We start from the raw sequence: 12705 nt of genomic DNA, 5'->3' as shown, positions 1-12705 counted from the left end.
AGAGGACAGCTAGATCAGGAGTGGAACCATAGAAATGAAGAACACATGGAGGATTAGCAACAGGGGAGTGGGAGGAGAATAAGGGGGGAGAAGGTACAGAGAATAAGTAGCATACACGATAGGTAAAAAATAGATAGCGGGGAGGGTGAGAATAGTGGGGGAAATACAGAATCTAAAGAACTTGAGACACGTGGTTATAAACTAAAGGGGGGGAATGGTGGGGGAGGAGATGTTCAGGGTAGAGGGGAATGAAGGGGGGGAGTAGAAGAACTGTAATGGCATAATCAATAAAATATATTTTTTAAAAAAGAACAAACTGAGAGCAACCAGAGGGGTGGGGGAGAGGTATAATGGGAGAAAATAGGAGAAGGTCCATCAAGGAACATGTGCAGAGCACACATGGACAAAACAAAGGGGGCAGGTTCTAGGCTAAGAGCTGGGGAGAGGGGCTGTGGTGGGGTGAAAATGGAGACAACTCTACTTGAACAACAATAAAAAATGTATTTATGTTCAGAAGAAAAGTGCTGCAAATGGAGCAGCAAAAAAGAATTATTCTTTATGTTTTTATGTTCCTGTTTAATAATTTCTAGATATAACTGAAAATAAACAAGAAATCATGTATTTTATTATATAAATATAATAAATGCAAAAAGAAATATAATTCAATATTAGAAATGTTAACATTTAACTGTTTTATTTTAATAACCTTTACTCTATCATCTTGTCAAAGACCTTTTGAAAACCTGAGAAGATCATATACATGCATCAAGTTTTATGTAAATGCATGTTTGACCCTTAAATGAACTGCAATAGTTAAATCATGGTTTACCCTTAGAAGAAACTTTTTTGGCTCTTTCTCCTACTAGGTTACATATATCTAAGTGTTCTGTAACCCTCTTTTGTTATCGTAGAATAACAACCTTGTCCTGAATGGACATTGTGGACCTGTCTATGATCTTTGTTTTGAAGGATAATGTTTATCCTTTTTAATTCTTTATGTAATTGAATATAATAGTAATCACATTTCTTAGGAATTTCTTAGGACCTTAGTACCCAGAGTCTGAAATTGGGAGAAACTAACATTGCTTGACACTAATGCTTCCTAAAGAAGATTTCTTAATGGTGCTACAATTTCCCTTAAGTACCATTACATTGTCCAGACACAACGAAATATAGGAAAAATAATTTGAAAACAACTTTTCTCCACTAAGCCGTATTGTCAATCAGCCACTTAGAGAAGCATCCCTCCATTTCTCTACTCTTCATTTCCATAAAACTGTAGAATTATATGCTAAAGTCTCAGCACCACTTGACCTGGCACCTTCTATAGTTCACCAGTTTGTATAATAGTTTAACACTTTCCTACTAGTCATGTTAGAACTTCTTGTGAAGTACATTTCAAATTCATGAAAGAAAACTTCATTTGCCATGCTCTGTGGATTTGTCAACTATTACTTGTGTTATCTTTCCACGTGTGAGATAAGTCCTTTTTCCTCAATAAGAGAGTTCCTGTCTTTAAAAAAAAATGCCTGGTTTAGCCTCAGGTTTTCATAAGTAAGTCATCAATTCCCTTTACAACACTACCTTCCATGATTTATAAATAGGTAACCAGATTTTGTCCTAGTTCAATGCACGCATAACATGAGATTCTTGTTTTTCCGTTGTAACACATTGAGATGTTCAGTGTTATGTTGTACTCTGCTCACAGTAACCACTTCAAGACTTCAAGGCCACATCTAGGGAATTTACCTTTTTTGTGAGTTCTTAAAGTATCAAATTAATGCATAATCACTTATCCTACCTAGTTACTTATTTTATGCTTTCCATTCTGGTAAAGTATGCTACCCATTGTGTTTGAGTAACTTAAGATCCTAATTGTTAAGCCCCTGGTATAATTTTTTAAACTCTTCTAATTTTCATGGTTAGACTAACATTTCTATATACAGAACACCTCCTTTGTATACTTACAATTTTACCATATTGCATTTCATCATTCTCCAAGTAAACTACTTATCTGTCCCTATTTATCCTACAAGTCTAATAATGGGAAGGGAGAGAGTAGGAAGAAAAATGAGAAAACAAATTCGTTCAGTCACCTTAGGCTACAGAGACCTGACTAAAAGCCAGAAGTTGATCTTGTGTCAACCAAAATCACACACATGTTGTTACACTGCAACCCATTTTTTCCCACTGTAACCTACAAAGTTTAATTTGTGCTTAATTTTCACTCTTAACTCCTTATCAAAATGACTTAATTATCTTACCTGAATTCCAATGTCAGTGATTTTATTACACTCAGATAGAGAAAGTTCCTTTAACTTTTTATGTCTGGAAAGTATCATCAAACCCTAAAAACATTTAAAATAAAGATCATTTTGTGGTTATAATTTAGTTAGAAGGATATTTCCAATAAGGTAACAGCAATTTATACAAAAAGTGTAGCTTCTGTCATATTTCTTTACATTTAAAATACCTTGGTTAGAGGTGGTGAAACACAAATACCATAAGATCTGACCTTTAACAGGAAGCTAATTGACAAAACAAACAAACAAGCAAAATATGACCAAAGACACTGAAAGTGAGAGCAGGCTGACAGTGACCAGAGTGGAGAGATGGGGGAGTTTGGAGGGGAAGGGTGAACGGTTTGCAGGGACAAGTGTTTTAAACAATTAGAGGGATGCTTTATAAACAATTATAAAGGATGCATGGACAATAACAGAGAGGCAGTGGTAACAGGAGGGAGGTGGAGAGGGCTGGGGTAGGGGGGAAGGCAGAAAACTATACTTGAACAACAATTAAAAAATAAATAAAATACCTTGGTTAGGCAATATCATTAAATAAAATTTTCAGAATGTCTCTATCTAATGTTTTGCAAAAAGTGTAACAATATCTCAGAGACAGAAAACTTCTTATCTTGCCACCTACTTCCAGGTAAATTTTATTTAAATCAACATAAAAAGTCTTAGACTCCCAAACTTACAACTTTACTTTGAAGACATTTCATGTAGCTAATAAATCTTATTTTAAATCAATTCTTATTTATGCCTCACTTAAAATCTAAAAACCTTCACTGATTTTATGTTTAATTGCTTGAAAAGAGGGAAAAGATCTTTATATAAAGGCCTGTAGACAGATCAACATTCATATAGCCCATTTCTTTTTCCAGTTCAAAAGCTTTGTCTGTTTTTATTTAAAAAATAGATTGCCCTTAAATTTAAAAAAGTTGTTAAAATTTTAAGTATAGTATACATACAATTTTATATTAGTTTCTGGTGTATGACATAATGATTCGACATTTACGTACCTTAGAGTCTCACTAAGGTGTAATCACCTGTTACTATGCAACTTACCACAGTGTTGTTTACTGGCTTCCCTGACACCTTTTTCACTCATCTCCACCCCCACCTTCAAGAACTATCAGTTTAACCTCTGTTTTTATGAGTCTGTTTTTGTTTTGTTTATTCATTTGTTTTTCTGGGATTTTTAAATAAGATTTTTATATAAAAGTGAAACCATATGGTATTTGTCTTTCTCTGTGTGACTTGCTTTACTTAACATAATACCTACTAGGTCCATCGATGTTGTAGCAAATGGAAAAATTCTATTTTTTCTTGTTGTGTAAAATTTCATTTTATATATATATATACACACACACATTCATATACATATATGTGTACATATACACACATGTATGCATCACATCCATATCACATCTTTCTTTTCCATTTATCAATAGACACTTAGGTTGCTTCCAAATCTTGGCTAGGGTGCAATGAACATCGGGGTGCGTATATCTTTTTGAATTAGTTTTCATTTTCTTTGGTTAAATACCCAGAAGTGGAATTGCTGGGTCATATGGTAGTTCTAGTTTTAGTTTTTTGAGGAATCTCCATACTGTTTTCCACATTGGCTGTATCAATATGCATTCCATTAACAGTGCATGAGGGTTCCATTTTCTCCACATCCTTGCCAATACATTATTTGCTGACTTTTATTTAGATGATAACCATTCTGACTGGTGTGACATGGTATTTTGTTGTGGTTTTGATCTGCATTTCTCTGATGACAGCTCTTAAATTTTTTTTTAATTTTTATTTTTTTATCAATGTATGGTTGCCTTTCGTGCGGCCCCTGCTGGAAGTTGGCCTGCAGGGAACCGGCCTGCAACCCAGGCATGTGCCCTGACTGGGAATCGAACCTCGATCCTCTAGTTCGCAGGCCCATGCTCAATCCACTGAGCTACACCAGCCAGGGCAGCTCTTACATTTTTTACAAGTGGTTTTGCTGTCCCATTTCTCAGTACTTTCCTTCCTAAACTGACTAATGTGCCTTATATAGGTCATCCTGCTTTTGCACTTAGAATCGCAATATTTTTATATTTCCATAAGATACGCTTCCTAGATTTGGTGTACAAGAGCAATTTCTTCTAAGACCCCAGAAATGGTTGGCAGGCAAAATACCAAAAGTAGTACATGAAGTTTTTCTTTAAAAATTTTTTGGATTTAATCTTTATTGTATTTTTTCCATTACCATTTTATACCTCCCTTTCCACAGCAATCATCAGCCTGTAGTCCATGTCCATGAGTCCTTTTTCCTTTTTGTTCAATTCCTCCACCCCCTAACCCCACCCCCACTAGCTGCCATCTGCTCTCTGTCTATGAGTCTGTCCCTGTTTTGCTTGTTAGTTCAGTTTGTTCATTAGATTCCACATATGAGTGAAATCAAGGGGTATTTGTCTTTCTCTGACTGGCTTATTTCACTTAGCATAATGTTCCAAAAACATGGAATGCTTCACGAATTTGCATGTTATCCTTGTGCAGGGGCCATGTTAATCTTCTCTGTATTGTTCCAATTTTAGTATATGTGCTGCTGAAGCAAGCACTCCTTTTAAAGTTTTATTTGCAGGACTGGCTTACATTTTATTGATCTTCAACACAACATTTGAACCATCTGGAAAATGATTATTAAAATACTGTATTTGGGGTTTTTTTACTGATGTACATAAAAAAATTCAGATCAAAGAAAAAAGTACTTGGAATTCTTATTAAATGAAGCCACTGTTTAAACTGAATATGTAATTTTATTTAATATTTTTGTACACTGCCCACAAATAAAAATCACTCTGTTCTTTTAATTTAATTTCAAATGTGACTTCTTTTGTTAAGAACACAGTATGTTTTTCTCCTTCCTTGTTTTCTTTTTTTTAATTTTAGAGAGGGGTAAGGAAGGGAGAAAAAGAGGGTGAGAAACATCTATGTGAGAGAGAAACATCTATGTGAGAGAGAAACATCTATCAGTTGCCTTCCATACACACCCCAGGGGACTGAACCTGAAACCCAGACATGTGCCCTGACTGGGAATTGAACTGGCAACCTTTTAGTTTGTGGGATGATACCCAATTAACTGAGCCACATTGGCCAGTGCTCCTGTCTTGTCTCAAAACAAAGAATGACCAAAACCTGAGGAACCATTCACGAGATGTGGGTTCCAGATGTGGATGCTGTTGAATTGGTCGAAAAGTTCATTTTTTCCTGTAACATGGCTCTAGTAGTGCTTAGCTGTCTCTAACTTCACTTGAAACACTTTTGTTAGATTGTTTTGTGATAGCTGTCATATCAGCATGAATTAAAAAACTAACCAAATTGGTGAATTTTTGTGTAGCCATTTTAATATTGAAGATGGAAGAAAATATGCAACATTTTTGGTGTATTATACTTCATTATTTCAAGAAAGGTAAAAATGCAACTGAAATGCAAAAAAAGACTTGTGCAGTGTACGAAGAAGGTGGTGTTACTGATCAAATGTGTCAAAAGTGGTTTGTGCAGTTTTGTACTGGAGATTTCTGGCTGGATGATGTTCTATGGTCACGTAGACCAGCTGAGGTTAATAGTGATCAAATTGAGACATTAATTGAGAACAATTAACATTATATTATGCAGGAAATAGCCAACATACTCAAAATATCTAAATCAATAAAGTAATTGATGAAAATGAAAAATGTGTCTTTTATTTTATGAAAAAAACTAAACAGACTTTTTGGCCAACCCAATATTTTATTTATGTTAGAAGAACTGGATTTACTTATTCAAATTTTGTTTCTTTTATTAACTCTATACAGAAGAGAAGGGAGGGAGAAAGAAAGAGAGATAAACATCAATGTGAGAGAGAAACATGGATCAGCTGCCTCTGACAAACATCCCAAATGGGGATCAGGTCTGCAACCCAGACATGTGTCCTGACTGGGAATTGAACCAGTGACCTTTGCTTTGCAAGATGATGCCCAATCAACTGATCCATGCTAGCAAGGGCAGAAGAAGTAGATTTAGATATTCCCCCAACATAAATGATATTGTTTAAACAAAAATAGTAAGAGATGCAGGGTTGTCTCATTGTCCTATACTTGATAATAGCTAAATGTTTTATTGTATTTATTAGGTTGCCAAGTTAGAATATTTTAGGATGAACTAGAAATGAAGTACACTTGGTAATTATGATATTTCATGGTTTATATTATCTTTGCCACATTATTGAAAATTACTAAAAAATAATGTTCACTAATATTAAAATAGAATGCCATGTTTTATCATTGTAATTGTTCATTAAAATGTATGACCTCAAAATTAAATTAATTAACATCATTAGCCATTAGGTAAATGCAACTCAAACCACAATGAGATATCACTACATACCTACTAGGGTGGTTATTCTTAAACAGACAGATAAAAAGTGTTAGTGAGGAAGTGAACAAATTAAAACTCTCATTAACTGTTGATGAGAATATAAAATGTTCATTACTTTGGAAAATAATGGGAAAGTTCTTCAGCCAAAACATAGAGTTACCATATGACCCAGCAGTTCTATTCCTAGGTATTTACCCAACAGAATGAAAACATATGTCAATACAAAAACTTGTACACAAATATTTCTAGCAGCATTTTTTTATAATAGAAAAAAATAAAACAAACCAAATATTTCAAATGGTTAAAGGTAGATGTATTATATCATACAGTGGAATATTATTGGTAATAAAAAAGTACTGATGCATACTACTGTAGATGAATAGTTAAAAAATTATGCTGAGTAAAAGAAGCCAGACCCAAAAGGCCACAAAACCTATGACTCCACTTGTCTGAAAAGCCCAGACTAGACAAATACATAGAAACAGAAAGTAGAATAGTGGTTGTCTAGGTTAAGCTCGGAAGTGGGTCAGGTATAGGAAGTAACTGCTTATGGGAAGTATTTTTTCCCCTAAGTGATGAAAATGTTCTGGAATTAGATTGTGGTGGTGGCTGCACAACTCTAGCAATATACTAAATCCACTGAATCGTACACTTTGAATTGGTGAATTTTACGATATGTAAATTATATCTCAATAAGGAAGTTTATAAAAGTTGAATGATGTAGTAATTGTATAACTAAACACAAATTTGAAATATTCTTACAACATCTTTCAGTCCAAAATGAATACAGAAATTGCTCGCACCTGATGTCCATTCTACTATTAGCAAGACAAGGAGCAAATGTCATCATGCTCATCTGCTAGATAAGTTATTGCAAAGACCTGCTGTAAGCAAACCCCACTTTGTAAGTGAGCAGCAACAAACCTAAGCCAGCTGGAGGAGGCCAAGTCTCCACTGAAAACTGCCTCCTGCTGGACAGGGGAGGACAGCTTCTCTGAACAAGTGAAATACACAGTTTTAGTCAACAGAGTTCATTTTTTAAATGGCTTTCTGACTCAGAAGCTTCTCAGATTAATGACCTAAAGAATATCAGAGCCAGCTAAGTAAAATGTTCTACTTGGCACCGTGAGGTTCATAAATGCTCCGAATTAGTGATGATTCCAACATTTTACAGAGTTCCTTTATATCTTTAGAAAGTCTTAAATCTCAGGTCTGGGAAAAATGGATTCATTCTTAATTCATATTCATTTGATATGTATTTACTTAGCAAGCATTTATTATACTGCTCAGGCTCTGGGATAGAAACTAGGAGTATGTATATAAAGGTCAATGAGATTCAATGTTTGCTCTCAAGGACCCCAAGACTGGCATGGAAGACAGACATGTACAACATACTACAACCCAGAAAAAGGTAAGCATTCTGCATAGTGGTGGTACCACAAAGAGACGATGAAGCCAGCTACTGTGGATTAGTCAAGACTCTGTGGAGGAGAGTTGTGAGTGGGGAAGTGTACCTTGCCAAGAAAACTATAGAGAAAAGGACATTTTGGGCAGCAGGAACAGAAGTTTTAAAGCAGTAAGATATTAAAAAATATGGCATGGCCCTCCCTGTCCAGGTGGCTCAGTTGGTTAAAGCATCATCCCAGTCAGGGCACACACCTAGGTTGCTAGGTTTGATACCCAGTTGGGGCATAGGTAGAAGGAAACTGTTGGGTGATTCTTTCTCACATTGATGTATTTCTCTCTCTCTCTATCTCAGAAAGAGTATGTCAGGTATAGGGAACTATACAGCATGACATAAATAGATTTATGATACATTTTTAAAAAATATGTTAAGACTCCCTGGCTGATGCAGCTCAGTGGATTGAGTGTGAGCCTGCAAACCAAAGGGTCACTGGTTCGATTCCCAGTCAGGGCACATGCCTGGGTTGTGATTCAGGTGCACAGCAGGGGGTGTGAAAGAGGCAACCACACATTGATGTTTCCCTTTCTCCTTTGCCTTCTTTCCTCTCTAAAAATAAATACATAAAATCTTTAAAAAATAAATAAAATGAAATTCCTCTTAAAAAGTATCTGAAGAGCTGACCCAAGAATTTCTCTTAAGGAAAAAACCTTGCAGTCTTGTTTTTGTTTTGTTTTATTTTATACCTTGTTACACGCTTGGGATAAAAGTCCTAATGCAGAGTTGAAAACACTGGTAATCAGGTTGCTCATAGAAATGGTTGAATATGGGTGCAAAATAGAGGAAAAAGTGAAGGCTATGAAAAGTGAAATAAAGAAAAATATACAAGGAACCAACAGTAAAGGGAAGGAAACTGGGACTCAAATCAATGGTTTGGACCAGAGGGCAGAAAAAACATTCAACCAGAACACAATGAAGAAACAAGAATTCAAAAAAAAAAAAGAGAGAGAGAGACAGAGGGGCTTAGGAACCTCCAGAACAACTTTAAATGTTGTAGCATCCAAATCATAAGGGTACCAGAAGAAGAAGAACAAGAGCAAGAAATTTAAAAAGTATTTGAAAACATAATGAAGGGGAACTTCTCCAATCTGGTAAAGGAAATAGACTTCTAAGAAGTCCAGAAAGCCCAGAGTCCTAAAGAAGTTGGACCCACGGAAGCACACACCAAGACACATCATAATTACATTACCCAAGATTAAAGATAAGGAGAGAATCCTAGAAGCAGCAAAAGATAAGGAGGCAGTTACCTACAAAGGATTTTCCATCAGACTGTCAATTGATTTCTCAGAAGAGACCTTAAAGGCAAGAAGGGGCTGGAAAGAAGTATTCCTAGTCATGAAAGGCAAGAACCTACATCCAAGATTGCCCTATCCAGCAAAGCTATCATTTAGAATGGAAAGGCAGATAAAGTACTTCCCAGATTAGGTCAAGTTAGAGGAGTTCATCACCACCAAACAAAACCCTTATTATATGAAATATTAAAGAAATTATCTAAGAAAATGAAAAACAAAAATATGAATAATAAAATGACAACAAACCCACAAGTATCAGTAACCAACCCCCCCCCCTAAAAAAAAACCCCAGAATAAACTAAGCAAACAACCAGAACAGGAAGAGAATCACAGAAATGGAGGTCACATAGAGGGCTCTCAGTGGGGAGGAGTCATGGGGAGCATGGGTAAAAGGTAAAGGGAATAAGAAGTGTAAATGTTAAGTGCAAAATAGACAGGGAATGGTTAAGAATAGTATAGAATATGGAGAAGCTGAATAACTTATATACACAACCCATGAACATGAACTAAGGTGGGGGAATCATGGTAGAAGGGGTGGGTAAAGGGCAGAGAGGAATAAAGGGGAGAAAAAAGTGGAACAATGGTAATAGCATAACCAATAAAATATATTTAAAAACTGGGGGGACTTCCAGCCAAGATGGAGGTGTAGGTAGACACACTGTGCCTCCTTACACAACCAAAATAAACACAACAAGATTTAGAAACAAAAAAACAACCAGTACCAACAGAAAATTAAACTGTATGGAACTCTGACAACTAAGGGGTTAAAGAAGAAACATTCATCCAAACCGGTGGAGGAGCAGAGTGTGGCAGCCAGCCAGGGAGAAGAGGACTTGCTGCAAAGCAGCAGGTGGTGGAACGGGTGGTTCCACACTTGCTCGCAGATAAACCAGGCAAAACTGGGGACTGAAACAAACCCCGCAACTCAGGGTTCTAGTGTGGGGAAATAAAGCCTCAAAACACCAATTGAAAACACCTGTGAGGGTTGAGGCACAGGGAAAGACTCCCAGCCTCACAGGAGAGTTCATTGGAGAGACCCACAGGGTCCTAGAACATACACAAACTCACCCAAATGGGAATCCGCACCAGAAGGGCCCAGTTTGCTTGGGGAAAGTGGCAAATGTGACTGAAATTCAGCAGTGAGTGGAGCAAGTGCCATTGTTTCCTCTTGGACCCCTCCCCAACATACTTCTACACAACACAGCGATTGGGTTATCCCACCCAGGTGAACACCCAAGGCTCTGCCCCTCTCTATGTAACAAGCAGATCAAGACAAAAAAAATGGGCCAAAGGAAAGAACAGATCAAAGTTCCAAAAATAATACAACTAAGTGACAAAGAGATAGGCAGCCTATAAGATGCATAGTTCAAAGCCCTGATGATCAGGATGTTCACAGAATTGGCTGAATTTGGTCACGGATTTGATGAACAAGTGAAGGTTAAGCTAAGTGAGATAAAGGAAAATGTATAGGGAACCAACAGTGATGGGAAGGAAACTGGAACTCAAATCAATGGAGTGGACTAGAAGGAAGAAAGAAACTACCAAACAGAAAAGAACAAAGAAACAAGAATTCAAAAAAATGAAGAGAGGCTTAGGAACCTCCAGGACATCTTTAAACATTCCAACATCTAAATTATAGGGGTACCAGAAGGGGAAGAGGAAGAGCAACAAGTGGAAAAGTTATTTGAACAAATAATAAAGGAGAACTTCCCCAATCTGGCAAAGGAAATAGACTTTCAGGAAACCCAGGAAGCTCAGAGAGTCCCAAATAAGTTAGACCCAAATAGAAACACACCAAGGCACATCATACTTACATTACCCAAGATTAAAATGAAGGAGAGAATTCTAGAAGCAGCAACAGATAAGGGGACAGTCACCCACAAAGAAGTCCCCATCAAACTGTCAGCTAATTTCTCAAAAGAGACCTTAAAGGCAAGAAGGGGCTGGCAAGAAGTATTCCAAGTCATGAAAGGCAAGGACCTACATCCAAGATTGCTCTATCCAGCAAAGCTTTCATTTAGAATGGAAGGGCAGATAAAGGGCTTCTCAGATAAGGCCAACTTAAAGGAGTTCATCATCACCAAGTCCTTATTATATGAAATGTTAAAGGGACTTATCTAAGAAAAACAAGATAAAAAAACAGGTACAGTAAAATGACAGCAAACTCACAGTTATTAACAACCACACCTAAAACAAAAACAAACTAAGCAAACAACTAGAACAGGAACAGAACAACAGAAATGGAGATCACATGGAGGGTTAGCAACAGGAGAGTGGGACGGGGAGAGAGTGGAAAAAGGTACAGAGGATAAGTAGCATAGAAGGTAGGTAGAAAATAGACAGGGGGAGGATAAGAATAGTATGGGAAATGTAGAAGCTAAAGAACTTATAAGTATGACACATAGACATGAACTAGAGGGGGGAATGTGGGTGGGAGGGGGTATGCAGGGTGGAGGGGAGTGAAGGGGAAAATGGGACAACTGTAATAGCATATATAATAAGCTATATTAAAAATGGGGGGAAAGTCCTGAGGGTTAGCTTGTGCTAAGCTTTTACTTCTGGGAGGGATGGAAACAGGAGAGTGGGAAGACAAGAAAAAATAAGGATGAATGAAGAACCAACAAGATGTAAGGACTGGGCCTTAGTGAGGCAAAGGGTGGATGGATGATTACTATTTAGGGAAGTTGTAACATCATGAAAATTTAAAGCTTCCTTCATTTCCTCAAAAGTCAGCCAAATTCATGAAGGCTTTGCAGGGAAGGTTTGGGTTTTATTTTCTTGAAGTGTAAGATGGAGCAACATTTAATCAGGTGAAGCACAGAGGAAAACTCGGATGTGGTAGCCTGGAGCAATCACCAGGACTGCAGGTTGTAAGAGGGTGAGAGCCCCCAGCAATTCACAGGGATTCTGGTGAGCACTTTGGTCCTTCATAGGCCATGCAACTCAGGGAGCTGAATCTGCAGGACCCAGGAGTCGCTAGTAACTGATTTATATTATAGCTCCTGTGTCAGGTCCATTGAAGGGTATACCAAGACATAAGACCCAAAAGGAAGTAGGCACCAAGTTATTGGAGCCTCGTACATTATTCTAAGGAATTTGGATTTTGTCCTTCACAACAGAGTTAAACAAAACTTTTCCTTGGTAGGGAATGTAAGCTGGTACATAACTGACATATGCAAAAAGAACGAGGGTATAGGGGCTGAAGAACAAGGAGTGATTACCTCTAGTTGGAGAAAGGTTTAGCATAGACTTTCATGACTAAGGAGAATTT

The 12705-nt window shown here is 37.0% G+C and overlaps 1 non-coding gene across 1 annotated transcript; it reads right to left on the bottom strand.

The window, feature by feature from the left end:
- Positions 1–4775: 4775 nt before the first annotated feature.
- On the bottom strand, positions 4776–4882 carry LOC118994452 (U6 spliceosomal RNA). The gene has a single exon (XR_005068050.1). It is a non-coding gene; the product is annotated as a U6 spliceosomal RNA (small nuclear RNA).
- Positions 4883–12705: the final 7823 nt, after the last annotated feature.

The sequence above is a fragment of the Sturnira hondurensis genome, unplaced genomic scaffold (assembly GCF_014824575.4).
Source record: "Sturnira hondurensis isolate 20B ecotype Veracruz unplaced genomic scaffold, ASM1482457v3 Scaffold0009314, whole genome shotgun sequence".
Lineage (NCBI taxonomy): Eukaryota > Metazoa > Chordata > Mammalia > Chiroptera > Phyllostomidae > Sturnira > Sturnira hondurensis.
The sequence above is the reverse complement of the archived record's forward strand: the minus strand, read 5'-3'. Positions and strand labels throughout refer to the sequence as shown.